The 16,085-nt window shown below is 44.4% G+C and overlaps 1 long non-coding RNA gene across 5 annotated transcripts in view; it reads left to right on the forward strand.

The window, feature by feature from the left end:
• Positions 1-16,085, forward strand: part of LOC137451404 (uncharacterized) — a 51,185-nt gene that overhangs the window by 20,994 nt on the left and 14,106 nt on the right. For 4 of the 5 annotated variants that reach the window (XR_010989816.1, XR_010989813.1, XR_010989815.1 and 1 more), the window contains 2 exons: positions 14,420-14,576; positions 14,801-15,192. This is a non-coding gene — a long non-coding RNA (uncharacterized lncRNA). The remainder of the gene's footprint in view (positions 1-14,419; positions 14,577-14,800; positions 15,193-16,085) is intronic. The other variant, XR_010989817.1, reaches the window with a different exon arrangement.

Below are 16,085 nucleotides of genomic sequence, written 5' to 3' on the forward strand. Positions count from 1 at the left end.
CTTGTGGTCCCTTCCAACCCTGACAGATACTATGATACTATACCATGATACTATGAAATCCAAGTGCCAGGTGCTGCACTTTGGCCACAGCAACCCCAGGCAGAGCTACAGGCTGGGGTCGGAGTGGCTGGAGAGCTCCCAAACAGAGAGGGACCTGGGAGTACTGATTGACAGCTGCCTAAACATGAGCCAGCAGTGTGCTCAGGTGGCCAAGAAGGCCAATGGCATCCTGGCCTGCATCAGGGATAGTGTGGCCAGCAGGAGCAGGGAAGTCATTGTGCCCCTGTACTCTGCACTGGTTAGGCCACACCTTGAGTCCTGTGTCCAGTTCTGGGCCCCTCAGTTTAGGAAGGACATCGAAACACTTGAGCGTGTCCAGAGAAGGGCAACAAGGCTGGGGAGAGGCCTTGAGCACAAGCCCTATGAGGAGAGGCTGAGGGAGCTGGGGTTGTTTAGCCTGGAGAAGAGGAGGCTCAGGGGTGACCTCATTGCCCTCTACAACTACCTGAAAGGTAGTTGTAGCCAGGAAGGGGTTGGTCTCTTCTCCCAGGCAACCAGCACCAGAACAAGGGGACACAGTCTCAAGCTGCGCCACGGGAAGTTTAGGCTGGAGGTGAGGAGAAAGTCCTTCACTGAGAGAGTTGTTTGTCATTGGAATGGGCTGCCCAGGGAGGTGGTGGAGTCACTATCCCTGGAGGTATTCAAGAGGGGATTGTATGTGGCACTTGGTGCCATGGTCTAATCATGAGGTCTGTGGTGACAGGTTGGACTCGATGATCTTTGAGGTCTCTTCCAGCCTTGGTGATACTGTGATAAGGATGTCTCCTGTACCACAGAATTTGTTTGTGGTGACTTTGCAGACTCAGGGGATATCCTGGTTATCTGAACCAGAACTCTTAACTTTTCAGTAAGAACAGGAATTCTACCTTCATTTGCATCATGGACATCATCAATCAGATACTGTTCATTTTTACTCAAAGTGAGATCACTTTGCAGCTCATGCACAGGAAACATTTCATCTTATCAGATGAGATGAAGTAGGACTTCCCAGATGACTAGAAGAATCATGGGCTCAAGGCGAGAGATCACTTTGCAGCAAGTGCACCAGCCAGGAATCTAACCTAGGCCTACCCACATAACAGGCAGGTGTCCTACCACTAAATAACAAATGCACAGGCAACTGCTTGCTGCAGATCTTGGAGTTTCACCCTGTTCCAGTACAATGTGGATCAGTTCATGACCAGACTAAATGGTCTACATGGTGTGTATTTCCACCCCTTGGGCAAATCAAGTCAGGACAGTCAAGTCCAGTGGCTTCTTCCATCCCTCCAGGTGACAAGCAAACTATGCCTTCATTTGGCTTCTCAGCTTCTAACCCATGCCAGAGTGAAAATCCCTTTGTCATAGATGGGTTTAATTTCATCAACCTGCCAAGCTTTCAGTAACAGTCAGGCTTATTTCAGCCTGCAGCGTAGTCAGTTGAGACCCCCAGTAACACCTGCTATGGTTACAGACTTCACCCCTACATAATTTGAGAGAATTAAGGTACACCAAGCTCTGTACCGCTGTATCTCTTTTGTGCCAGGCCATCCACCACCCCTGGTAATATCATCTAAACAGCTCTTTTATTCTGACTGCAAGATCAGATGTTTCAGAGGTAGGCCACTGGTTCATGTTCTTACCATGGTCATGGAGTAAGTACCACACTGCCTCCCATGACCGGTATGGCCCAGCTTGAGCTGGCCTTTTGGGAGCATGTTTATTTCTGATAGCTGAGACACAAACCCATTCAGAGGAGGAAGGGAAACACCATTCTCTTTCTATAATCTAGATACAAATGTCTCAAGTTTATCAGTTCTCCCATCCATCTCTCTAACCATCTTCTCATCCAGCTGCTCAGTGGCTGGCTGAAGAGGAGGAGGAGCTGGTGAAGGATGAGAAACAGATGTCTGAACAGGAGAAGGAACTACTATAGGGTGACTGCCACTTACAGGCTCTATCAGGTTAGGACCATCCATTGATATCGCTGCCTCATTGGCCAGAGGGGTGTCCGGTACTGTGAGGGTACTTTCGCAGCTCACATTGCTGCTTGTGTTCAGTACTGAGGTTGTCATTGCCACCTTTGCCACTGCTGCAAACCCAGTGGGGATGCACGGAGCAACATTGCTATTTGCCACTGCAGGTCCAGGCTGTCTGCCCAATGCAGGCACTGCGAGAACACGCAGGAGGGAAAGCAAATCAGTGCCACTGCTTGTTGACACTGTAGACTCTGCAGGACCTGTGCCACTTCCCACCACTGTAGATTAGGAAGTGACTTGCAATGGGGGGAGCAGACCAATTGTGGCCACTGCCACAATTCCCTGGGGGAAAAGAGGTACCAAGGCATGGCTGTATCCTGCAACATCACAGGCCCTGCACCAGAAAGGGAAGTGGCTGCGCCAAGCAAAAGGACACCAATCACTTGCGGCATCACCACCACTTTAATCAGCACATCAAGAAGGGCGGAGCTGATGATATCACCAGGGATGGTGGATGGTCTGGCACATGGATGGTGGATGGAGCTGGGGCTGCTTAGCCTGGAGAAGAGGAGACACAGGGGTGACCTTATTGCTGTCTACAACTACCTGAAGGGGGGTTGTAGACAGGCAGAGGCTGGTCTCTTCTCCCAGGCAGCCAGCACCAGAACAAGAGGCTCTCAGGCTGCGCCAGGGGAGGTTCAGGCTGGAGGTCAGGAGGAAGTTTTACACAGAGAGAGTGATTGCCCACTGGAATGGGCTGCCCGGGGAGGTGGTGGAATCGCCGTCACTGGAGGTGTTCAGGAGGAGACTTGACAGGGTGCTTGGTTGCATGGGTTAGTTGATTAGGTGGTGTTGGATGATAGGTTGAACGCGATGATCTTGAAGGTCTCTTCCAACCTGGTTTATTCTATTTTATTCTATTATTCTAAAAGAGACACAGGGGTACAGAGCTCAGTGAACCTTGATCCCCTCAAATAACGTAGGAGTGGAATGTCATGGTTTGAGGCGGGCACCTTTTAAAAAACAACAACATAGAGTTGAGTCCTCCAAGAGGACCAAAAAGGTCCAAGAGGTGGACCCAGAAAGTTGTAACTATGATCAGGGATGGTCACCATTGAGCAGCCAGAAATCACAAAGTGAGCCCTGTATTACCATGAGGATAAAACGTATCAGTGCCAGTAACACGAGCAGATGGACCTTACTAGCTTCTTTCAAGCTTTGAAGAGTCCAAACACCAAGCAGGAAAGTGATTTTGCCATCTTGTGCCATGGGAAGGGGCCAATCTGCTCTCTCAGTTTACGAAAGGCAAACTGTGATTAAGAAAGTCACAGGGAAAGAGCAGCTCAGGTTTTTCCTGCTGAAACTCAGTGAGAGATTTTGCCAGTCACATGGGGCTGGGTTCTCACAGAAATATCCTGGTAGTCTGGTTATGTACATCTAGGCTGGAGATCTTGCCACCCAAACACCTAGTTCAGCACCAGGTACTGCAGTTGTACAAGATTTTCTCTAATTTCTTCATGGAGTTTTCCCTTCAGGTTACTTTTGCTCAACTACTCTCCCATCTTATAATTGACTTGCATAACCTAACTTTTTCTTTCTCTTTGTGGGAAGAGCCAAAATGTCTATTAAAATAGAAGAAGAAGAAAAAGAAGAAGAAAAAAAAAATAAAAGGAAGAAGAAAAAAAATAAAAAGAAGAAGAAAAAAAATAAAAATAAAAAGAAATCAAATTATTCTTCTTAACAAATTTATTCTGAAAGTGAGCGAAAGCTAAACAGATATTGAGATTCCCAGCCAATCAAAATTTCAAAACAGACTGAATAATATCAAAGAAAAAAATGAACTAATTTGAAACCTTCAAAGGTAGACTGTAATGTTATATGGAAATGGTTTTCAATCACTCCTCTTAAATAAGGCTACTTGAAATTAACACCTTTTTGCAAAGGGCTGGTCGAATCAGCATTTTCTGTTGGAAAAACCTTCCACCCACTTGTCCTACAGCTTTCACTGAGCTTGACTTTCTTGCCTTTCCTGTACTATGTTTATTTTAGCATTGTTACATCATATTTTGTCTCATTCTCGACGTTCTCCTTTCTGTTTCTTCTCAGCTTGACAGGACTAATATTTAAATAAGGCTTAGCCAATATAAAAATTAAGGGTTAGTTATTAGAAGTAGTAGACAGTGAGGCACAGGGCTTAACACATTCCCAGTTACAGGGGTGTAAATCCCATAAAAAAGGCATGGCTACAACTGTCCAACTTCTATCACTTGTCTTCTGCTGCTGACTGAGCATGTTCTTTGGTGATTTTACTGAAAGCTCCTTTCTTTGAAATAATTTTATATATTGGTTACAGGAATTGAATAGTACTTTTTACTTACATTCCAAGGAGAATTTGCTGGTATAGTGTTTGATGCTGCATAGCTGTTTTACAAATTAAAATGTAGGTAGTCCGAAGCACTACAGTATGTTGGAAGAGGGAGGAGAAAGGGAAAAGTAAAGCAGAAGGGATGAAAGAGAAGTGATGGCAACCCCAAAGAAAAAAAAAACAAATTCAAAAAGAAGCAGGGCTTGAGTATGATGGGCCAGTACCTCCTTCACATTGTTATGGATTTTCTTATTTGTCTGCTCCATACAAATGAAATTCTGTTTCTTTCTAGGATCCTGAGTATCTTGAGGTGTGTTAATTCCTGTGACAATAAGATCCCCAGCTCCAATATGTGTTGTAACTTGAAATCAAAAATAGTCAGCCCTGCGCAAGCTCAGGTCAAATTCAGCTCTGTGAAGTTCCATTAAGTCAGAAGTAAGTTTGAGACAGGACAATACAGACTAGCAGCATGGTGACCTTTGGCCAGAAGGATGATCATGTGGCCAAGAAGGCCAGTGGTATCCTGGGGTGTATTAGAAGGGGTGTGGTTAGCAGGTAAAGAGAGGTTCTCCTCCTGCTCTACTCTTCCCTGGTGAGGCTGCATCTGGAATATTGTGCCGAGTCAGCTCAAGAAGGACAGGAAACTGCTTAAAAGAGTCCAGCATAGAGCTACAAAGATGATTAAGGGAGTGGAACATCTCACTTAAGAGGAAAGGCTGAGGGAGCTGGGTCTCTTTATCCTGGAGAAGAAGAGACTGAGTGTTGATCCCATTAGTATTTATAATGTTTATAAATACATGAAGGACAAGCATCAGGAGGATGGAGCCAGACTCTTCTCAGTGATGTCAGGACAAAGGGCACTGGATGCAAACTGGAGTATAGAAGGTTCCACATGAACATACGGAAAAACTTTTTCAGTGTGAGGGTGACAAAACACTGGAACAGGATGCCCAGAGAGGTTGTGGAGTGGTGCTGTCGGTATGCCAGAGGGATGGAAGGATATCCAGAGGGACCTGGCCAAGCTGGAGAGGTGGGCCCAGGTGAACCTCATGAGAATAAGAAGAGCAGTTGTACAGTTGTGCACCTGGGCCAGAACAATCCTCACTATCAATACAGACTAAGGGATGAGGTGATAGAAAAAGCAGTCCTGTGGAAAAGGGCTTGGGGGTGCTGATGGAGGAGAAGCTGGACATGAGCAGACAGTGTGGCCAATCCTTTCCTGGGCTGCATCAAAAGAAGCATGGCCAGCAGATCGAGTGAGGTGATTCTGCATCTCTCCTCTGGTGAGCCCTCCCCGGGAGTACTCTGTCCAGATCTGGAGCCCTCAATACAGGAAGGACGTGGAACTGATGAAGCTAGTCCAATGGACATCTAATAGCGGTCTTCCAGTACCTGAAGGTACCTACAAAAAGGACGGAGAGAGACTGTTTACAAAGGCCTGTGGTGATAGGATGAGGGACAATGACTTCAAACTAGAGAAGAGTAGATTTAGATTGGATGTTAGGAACAGGTTTTTTACCATGAGGATGGTGGAACACTGGAACAGGTTGACCAGGGTGGAGGTTGGGGCCCCATCCCTGGAGAGGTGAGGCTGGACAGGGCTCTGGGCAGCCTGATCTAGTTGAGGATACCCCTGCTTACTGCAGAGGGGGTTGGACTAGATCACATTTGGAGGTCCCTTCTAAGCCAGACCATTCTGATTCTATGATTCGCAAAACTGGTTTTATAGGTGTGTGGGACTGGTGCTACACAACAGGGCTGGCTGTTAGAGAGTTTTAACATTGTTTTTTTTAAAGTTGCCCATTTAAGAGAAAATGACTACTTGACTGGGCATGAAGAAGGATTTGCTCCTGTTATAGGCCAGTCCATCCTCAAGCAGACTAAGGAAGATTGCTCAAATTCTACCTCCTAAAGAAATGTCATCTGCATCTGCACCCTACACTTTCAGTCCTGTATCTGTGAATCAGCAAGAGAATCAATGCCTGGCCAAAGGACTCCTTTCTTATCTTGCTTTCTGTGACTCAGTCAAAGATCTTTTGTTGAAATAATGCTGAGTGAACTAGCAGACTCAGAAAATTCAGACACATCTGTTGTGTATGCCCAGGAATGCAAAGCTGGTTACTGGCCGACCATAACCACAACCACATAAACACAACTTTCCATTTGAGGGTATGTGTGCACTCAGCTCTCTCCTTTTACCATGCTATGCACGTTGGCAAAATGCTGGGGAGACATAATTGTACATAAAAGCACCAGCCTTGCTATTAAAAAGGGTCTTGCTGTGATGAAATATTGCTGATTACATGAAGGTGGGAAGTGCATGAAGACTGCTCCTGAGGAAACAGGAAATTCAGATATAAGTGGGCAAGGAGGGAATAAAGAGAGCGGTGAAACACCCTCAGAAGCATCCATTTTTATTTTTTGTACTTAGTGAAGGGCATGAGACAAATACAGCTTCTTTCGTTTATATGATCCCAGAGCATGGCCCTCTCAATATGTGGATTGCCACAGAGACAGCAAGAACTTTAGATACACTACAAATATTGTGTCTAATTAAACACAAAAGTAGAAAGAGTGACAAAGAAAACACAGGGGGTTTTGTCATCTTCTGGAATATTAAAATATAGATGTTTTGTTAATTATGGCTGTGTAAGGGGACTTTTTCTGTGCGTCTCTTCATGCACGCCTTCCCTTAAATCTTCTACAGACATGTTTATAGAAGGAAGGATAAATATTTTTCCATAGCTTCATGGAAAATTACTATAAGAAACCTTGGAAGAACACAGCTGTGGAGTCCTTCATTACCTCAGCATGAGCAGAGCTTTCTGCACACTGAAATTTCATTGTGCTTTGCTGGGCATGGACTCTCAGTTGTATTCTGAAACACCACATCAAAATGATCAATATCTTCAGTCTGGTTAGCATTTTGGAGGGGGTCACCAATGGGGGAAGATTACTTTCTGATCCAGCAGACTGCATACTGTTTCCCAAACCTGTACCAAATTTTATGTGAGGAAAAGGGTTGCTTGAGATGCCATCTCTCATGTAAGACCCAAGCTAGTACCTGAAGACACAGAGCCCTTCTACATTCTCTTTTAACTTCATAAACCTAACAACATGATAGAAATTATTCTCCCTGTGCTTCAAGATCTGAGTTCATGCAGGTATTTTTGTCTTACACCTTGTACTAAACTGCAAAAATAACGCCTTCCTCCTGCAGGTGGCTGCAGTTTTGTAACAACTCAAAAACCAGTCTGGTACTTCTCAGTAAATCCACTAAAGGTGGCAGGTTTCTCTGCAATGAAGGGCTCTTTATAGTAATAAAAAAGTAATAAAAAATAAACAAAGCCATGCAGTAGAAAAGAAAGAAAACTAAAATAACAACAATAACAAAAACCTACCCAGAAACCAGGCAGTTTTAACTGCTTCTGATCTCTCAGACATGACTAACCAAGACTAGAATGAAGTTGATAGGCAAGCTGTAGCAATAAGCAAACAGGAAAAAATAAAACAAAATCAGGATATGAAAATATTTATTATGAAGGGCTTGCTGCCTACTGAACAGTTGCTAACACAGATAAAAAACACCCTTCACACTAAAAAACACTTGAGCCACTGTTTCTCATAGTGTCTCTGTTAGTGCACGTGGCCAAACAGCTGACTAAATAACTAGTCAAATAATGGGGTTTATATACTAAAATTTTTCTAGTGTATGCATATCCATTCTGTATAAATATTGGTTTAAATGGAAGCTTGAATATACAAGACAGGCCAGTGATTTTAGGAGTGAGTAAGACCCTGATATCTACCTGTAGCCTTCTTTAGCATCTTTGTATGTGTTCACTCATACATCAGCAGCCCTCACAGAAATGCTGCATCTTGACTCTGAGTCATAATTTGAGATTGGAAATCTTCCAGTTCTGAGTTGACTTATTGACAATGACCTTCTGAATTTGAGATAGATGCTAACAAATGAAAAGTTCTTTCATAGATTTCATATTAACTGGACGCTCACAGATCTCAAATTAACTGAGAGCTAAAGCTGCATCTGACATGCTATTCAGAGGGACCTGGACAAGCTCTGTAAGTGAGCCCATGTGAACCTCATGAGGTTAAACAAGGCCAAGAGTGAGGTGAACATAAGTTGAAGCAACCCTAAGTATCAATACAGACTTGAGGATGAAAGGATTGAGAGGAATCCTACCAGGAAGGACTTAATTATACTGGTGCATGAAGAGCTGCCCAGGAGCTGGCAACATGCACTCATAGCTCAAAAGGCTGCATTCAGAGAAGCATGGCCAGCAGGTCAAGGGAAGTGTTTCTGCTCCTCTGTTCCACCCTGGTGAGAGCTCACCTGGAATACTGTGTCCAACTCTTGGGCCACAAAAATAATCAAAGAGATGGAAAACCTCTCCTATAAGGACAGGCTGAGAGAGTTGGGAATGATCAGCTTGAAGAAGAGAAGGCTCTGGGGAGACCTTATAAGGGCCTTCCAGTACCTGAAGGGATCCTACAAGAAAGCTGGGAAGGAACCCGTGGCTTGGACAGCAGCACTCAGTGCTGGGTTAGGAACTGGCTGGAGGGCCGAGCCCAGAGAGTGGTGGTGAATGGTGCCACATCTAGCTGGCAGCCAGGCACTAGTGGTGTCCCCCAGGGATCACCATCACTGGAAGTGTTTGAGACTGGATGAGGCACTTGGTGCCATGGTTTAGTTGATTAGTTGGTGCTGGGTGATAGATTGGACTTGATTATGTTGAAGGTCTTTTCCAACCTGGTTAATTCTATTCTATTCTATTCTATTCTATTCTATTCTATTCTATTCTATTCTATTCTATTCTACTCTACTCTACTCTATTCACAAAGGCTTGTAGCAATAGGACAAGGGACAATGATTTTAAAATAGAGAAAGGTAGATTTAGTGTGAACATTAGGAAGAAGTTATTTTACTATGAGGTATTGGAACAGTGGAATAGGTTGACCAGGGAGTTTGTATTTGCTGCTGTTATCTGAAACCATCCTGTCTCATGGCAGCTTTGAAATGCAAGTGCTGCCTGGAGTATTATGGGGCTTGAAGTAAAGATTGTAACATGGGAGGCTTCCTGTTCTGGTTACTGCTTTTGGGTTCCAAGTATTTGGGTGTTGGGTCTTCCCCTATGATGGCAGCCAGAGAGGGAGGGATGTAGTGGTTTAGCTCGTGTGCTTCTGCTTGCTGCTGTTTTCTGCTGTGCTTTGTCTGCAAATAGGCTAAGGTGGTTTTGTGTTGTATTATTATCTCATTTACTCAGTAAACTCTTATTTACCTCAGCCGTAAGGTTTGTGTGTTACTTTTCCTCACTTCTGTGAGGAAAGTTAACCCATTTACCATTAACCTCTTACTCCATCCCCTGGAGACATTCACGGTCAGGCTTGATGGGGCTCTGAGCAACATTATCTAGTTAGAGATGTCCCTGCTTACTGCAGAGGAGTTGGATTGGGTGACATTTAAAGATCCCTTCCAACCCAAACTATTCTATGACTCTTTCTCCTCCTGAGTGACTGCCTAAATTTTATATGAATTCTACCTCAGTTAAATATGTGCAAGATCTGAGGGAAGAAGTTGGTGACACTCTGTATAAAGCGATTTTTTTTTCTTTGGGTCCTTTGAGATGCTTAGTTTCAAAAGCCTCTTCTTGAAAAAAAAAAAGAAATTTATAATTACTCCTTTCATTCCTTCCCTTTTTGGTTTCTTAAGTAGGAGACAAGAAAAAATAATAAATCAGAAATGTAAAACCACAAAAAATGATCTGCATTGTTTTTTCAATGCCATCATTAAAATTTTTCAATAAAAGTAAGCATTCTTTTGCAAAACCAAATGTTCTGGTTTTTAAAAAGGATTATTTCTGAAAAGAACAAAATTTCCATTGACCGAAATTAATTGCAAGGGGAGGAAGCAGGGCTGGCCAGTTGCTCTCCCACCCACCACTCAAGTTCTAAATATTTGTGGGGAAAAAAACCTTGGTCCTAAAAGGCACAACACTGAGTCTACAAGATGCTGCTGATTTACTGGAGCTCAGATAAGATCCTGCATGAGAGAAGGACAGCAATTAAGCACACAGCTGGGGAAGCATGTCTCTCCAACAACAGCCAAGCTCAGTGATTTGGTTTATCCATTCTAAAGCAACACTTGCATAGCTGTACAGGAAGCTGGAGCCTTTCTGACCTTCCCTTCCCACCTGGTAACTTCTTGAGATCTCTCCATTACATCGTTTCCACGTCTCCCTACATGGTGGCATCCCTGCACCACCCCACCCACTTCCCAACAGCTCCCACATCACAGGCACTCCATACTCTCCCCGGCTCACAGAAGCAGCTGTGGAAACTTTCGTTCACCTCTTCCCACATGGTGAGCAACTGTCTCACTTTGCTTCACACTGCAAAGAGGGCTGGAACAGTCCTTGTCACCTCTCCACAAAGGAAAAGTGCAGAGATGCTCAAGACCATGGCTGCACTGCATAGCTGCAAGGATCCCCTCTGGCTCTTCTTCTTTTTCTCCTGGGCAGTTCTGCCTCTGAATTAGATCAGGAGTGCACCAGATATGACTGAAATTTTGAAACCAGGCAGATGAGTTCGTCATATCTAACCACCAAGATGACATATCACCAGCAAAGGTGGCCCTCAGTTGCCCTGAGCCAGCAGATGTAGCTTAGCTTCTTGCTTCCTCATCCTCCTCCTCGACTGCAAGCAGCAGCCAGCAACCATGGGCCTGCTGCAGGATTTCCTCAGCTACTGTTGCTCTAAGCCACAGTCATATTATCATTCTCTTTTTTTCTCTTCCTTCATGTAAAAATAGCAGCATTAAAATAATAAGATTGTCAGAAAGAATGAGAAAAATATTTTCCCCAGACCTTTCCATCTCAGGACTGTAGTTGAGAAAATCAAACACATACTACATTACTGTGATTAGTAGTGAGTGAAACAAGGTCCCATTTTCGGTTTCATTTATGTCTTTTCATGGAAGACAGAAGCTGTCTTCTGCCTGCAGAATAGGCTTGGGCAGATTTATTCTATATGCAACTAGTCAGCACACACCGTAACAGGAAGTCAAACCAATACATTGAAAAAAAGGGGGAGGGGGAAATGCTACTTATCCTTGCAGCAGAGCTGTGCCAAGTGCTGCTGAGCCTTTTTACTAACAGAGCTGTAAGGCAAAGAGATTAGAAATCTTGCCCCTTCCCCTGGGAAAGCCTGGCAAGAGGAACTCTCTTGTCACAGGCTTTGGGTCACCTTGAACACTTTGATGATCTGGTGCTATACCTACTGTAACTAAGAGAGTATTTAAGGCCTGGACTCTGCTAACAAGTTAGCCACCTAAACATGAGCCAGCAGTGTGCCCAGGTGGCCAAGAAGGTCAATGGCATCCTGGCCTGCATCAGGAATAGTGTGGCCAGCAGGAGCAGGGAAGTCATTGTGCCCCTGTACTCTGCACTGGTTAGGCCACACCTTGAGTCCTGTGTCCAGTTCTGGGCCCCTCAGTTTAAGAAGGACATCGAGATACTTGAATGTGTCCAGAGAAGGGCAACAAGGCTGGTGAGAGGCCTTGAACACAAGCCCTATGAGGAGAGGCTGAGGGAGCTGGGATTGTTTAGCCTGGAGAAGAGGAGGCTCAGGGGTGACCTCATTGTCCTCTACAACTACCTGAAAGGTGGTTGTAGCCAGGAAGGGGTTGGTCTCTTCTCTCAGGCAACCAGCACCAGAACAAGAGGACACAGTCTCAAGCTGTGCCAGAGGAAGTTTAGGCTCGAGGTGAGGAGAAAGTTCTTCACTGAGAGAGTCATTAGTCATTGGAATGGGCTGCCCAGGGAGGTGGTGGAGTCACCATCCCTGGAGGTGTTCAAGAGGAGATTGGACGTGGCACTTGGTGCCATGCCCTAGTCATGGGTCTGTGGTGACAGGTTAGATTCGATGACCCTCGAGGTCTCTTCAAACCTTGGCGACACTGTGACACTGTGAAGTTCATTTCGGTAATTTATTACCAGCACAGTCCTATTATAAGCAGCAGTGGCAGAAGCTGTTGCTTGAGGACCCAACACATTCTTTGTTAAATGACAAGGTTGCAAAAGAATCTCCTAAGAGCACCACTGAGCATCTTACCTTTTCTCTAAGTGTTGACATGTGTTCACACACTAAATGCTCACAAGCCGGTGACTGAAAATGCCACCCATTTCTTGGACCCCTTTCTTGCCCGTGTTTGTTACTGCTCTCACAGCAGAGCTGGGAAACCAAGTATGTGCTCATGCCTGCATTGCTTCCAAGTCTGAGAGTCCAGCTTAGACCTATCTTGTAGAGACATTTGAGTCTCACTATGTAAACCAAGCATTAAAGTTTGATATGTTTATGGAGACCTCTCTGACCATTTGGCTGTTTGTTTTATTGCCTTTGGGTATGCAAAGGCAAATCCATCCCCCATAAGTCCTTCAGTGAAACCATTGGGAACATCTGTGAGTAGATAGCCTAATTTTCCTTGTAGTACAAAGAGAATCATTTCCACAAACATCTTAAAATTCAAGGAATGGCTTTCTGCCTCTCTGGCCTGTAGGATCTGGAGTGGCTCAAAATTACCTACGTGAATTAAATTATTTACTTGTAAAAACAGCTATCTAAATTGGCAACACAGAAAAAAACGCTCAGTTGCATTAGGCACTGAGCATAACATTTTTGTCTATCAGGTTTCCTTGGGTTTTTAAAAGACTTTTTATCTTCTTCTCCATGGATAAGAAATAAAGGAAAACATGGGAAAATATACAGGAAAGAAACTATAAAAGGCATTCCATAAAAATAAGAGATTATTATTAAGTGCTAGTTTGTGCATAGTAGATTTCTTATTGGCATTGCAGATGTGTAGCTCAGTCTATGTTCTGTGGCATTCAGAGAAGGGGGAAATGCTGAGCACGACAGAGACTTCACTGTTTAATTAGGCTGTGGTTGCCACCACAGCTGAGCTTAGCCTAACACCTACTGTTGACTAAAGGGGCAATCTTCCCCTTTGGCCACTCCTACCACCTCTTTGCATGGGCTCACCTACTTAACAACCACCTAGAGACAGCTCAGCTCACTAAAACTAGAGGGGGGGGGGGGGGGGGGGAACCAAACACACAGAACAAAAACAAAAAGAAAATCAATAAACGGAGCCCTCTGCAAAACTAATATTTTTTCTGCTCATTAAGTAAACTGAACTAACATACCAGATATGTGCTGGTCCCTGTGCAGGAAAGGGGCAGGACCACAATTGTAGAGTGGGAGGGAAGAGGGGGCACATGCCTTTGTGCCGAGAAGCTGTTTGATTGACACCCCTGAGAAGTCTTCCAGCACAATCTGCCGAAAAAGGCTGCCTGAACCACTATTGCTTGCCCCAAAGAAGCTGAGGTGCATGCACTCATCCTACTCCACCTCCAGATTTACCAGCCTGTAAACTGCATTGGAAAAGCATCAAGAAACAGCTGGGACAGCAACTTCTTCCACTCCCCCATGACATTTCTTAGTGTACCATTTTGCATCAGCCATACCTAGGGATGCATGTCAGGCTTGCTAAACCCATCACATCGAGAGAGAAATCTCAAACTGCAGACATAAACTGTGATTTCTCATTTCTGTGCAACTTCCAGGTGTTTAGAGAAAGTCTTTGGAGGCAAAACAAACAAACAAACAACCCAAAATACCTAACCACATTTGGCTTCTCGCAATGTTTTTACCACTGTTTGTCAGAGGAAGAGGTTGTGTGGTGTATCTGTCATGCAGGGCCAACTCAACTCAAGGCAGGTTTGCCAAGGGAAGTCCTCACACAGGAGGACAAGGACAAATATCTCCAAGAAGCCCTGAGTAAGAAACATTAACATCAGTATCTTCATGGGGCAGAGCTTCTCCTGCTTTCTGTGGGGAAAGAAGAGTCAGCCTCAGCACTGGGTGAAATTACAAAGCTGCCAGCAACAAGTCTATCAGAGGCAAAAGGATGACTAATTCTTTGTTTTGTTTTGTGTTGTTTCTTAATATTAAAAAACAGGTACTTGGCCCCAGAGTGGACTTCAGGCCCATTGTTAAGCACCAGGCCTCTGGCACCATTGAACAAACATCACCCAGCACCCCAGTTTGCAGCTGCTGCACACAAGCAGGTTTGTCTGACATTGGCACTCTCCATGACAAGCAAGAACAGAGAGCAGGTAGGCATTTTCCATGTGCCGTTTCACTTGGTATCAGTAAAGCATGTCCTGAAGATACCTGACTACTTGCCTTTCTTCAAACATTGTCGTGGACTTCATCTTTTTTGCTAATACATAGTCAACAATACTTTCTCTGATACATAAAATAAAAGGGTGGTTGAAGCACCACACAGAAATGGGAAACATGAGGGCAGAGATTTCAGATTTTTCTTCTCTACCTCTAGGGACAACTCCACTGCCCAGGCTGGAGCCTGTTTGAAGGGAAAGAAGAGATTTCTGTGCCTTTTCTTCCTAATCAAGCCATTGTGTGTAAGAAAATATTCACTGGGCTAGGAAAAGAGAGCAAGAATGAGCCATGTTGTCTGTTCTCATGGCTGAGGTATGCATGGGGGAGTGCCCTTTCTCCCTCCAGCTGTGTTCCAAAAGCAGCAGCCACTAAAGCACTGCTTGCGGAACTGCAGCATATTGCAGGCAGAGCCACCCACTGCAGGGTACAAGGGTCTATACATTCATCAGGCACCCAACTGTTTCATCCTACTGAGACCAAGGAACATCTGAGAAGAAATGCACGTGCAGGTCTCCTGAAGCCTGAAGAGCTGAAGAGTTTAGGCACCAGGTGAGCAGAAGTTTTCAAAACTACAGTTTCAGCTCCCATCCAGAGTTTCTTCCAGCTCTGGTCCAGTGTCCCTAGAACTGCCTCACCAGCAATTTCCTCCCAATTATCTTCTGCACATCCAGGAATAGGATTGCATTCTCTCTCAACAAAGCACAGCACATTCTAGTATCCTAGCGGCCACCCCAGGGACCTAATCTATGGGACTCTGGTTGCTGATGGCCTAGTTTACACTCAGTTTCCCAGAAACTTTTGCACGCTTCAGTAAAGTTGAGTACAACAATTAATCTTCCGTTCCAAATAATCAGAAACATTTAGTCAGAGGCAAAATTAATGAAAAGACGAAAGAGGCCCCAGGACAGTTAGCAAAACCAGTATGAATGTCTGAAATATCATGTATTTAATATTCTCCATGATGATTTAATTAAATATGTAAAAAAAGAAGGAGCATATTCATTATCAGGAAAAATCCCTAACTCTCATTTAAGCCAATGCTTCAGATCTCAGAAGGGCTTTCTGGATAGCTGTTATCTGGTTAGAAAATATTTTCCTAACTATAGCTTGTTGCCCATTCCCCTGAAATCCTTTGCTTTTTAAATAACCTTTCTGGATTCTAGAAGGGAAAATGAGGGATGACTGACCAAGATTAGAGGTTTGAAGCTTTTTGCTCCTTGAAATCTGCCTCTCATTTTCCCAGGAATAAGAGTTATATTTCCAAAGACTAGTCTTTCCTGCCAGCAAAAAGAAGCCATTTGCCAGGCTGTCTTTGGAACATCAGCAACACCAGCATGATCAAACATTTGGGAAGGAAATTGGCCCATCTATAAAGAATTTGGCCAGGACACAGAGCTTGGCTTTGCATGCAGACACTCTCCTCTTTACAATAGCAACAAGGT

Source organism: Melanerpes formicivorus, unplaced genomic scaffold (genome assembly GCF_026170545.1).
Source record: "Melanerpes formicivorus ecotype bairdi unplaced genomic scaffold, bMelFor1.0.p_v2 SCAF_43, whole genome shotgun sequence".
NCBI classification, from domain to species: domain Eukaryota; kingdom Metazoa; phylum Chordata; class Aves; order Piciformes; family Picidae; genus Melanerpes; species Melanerpes formicivorus.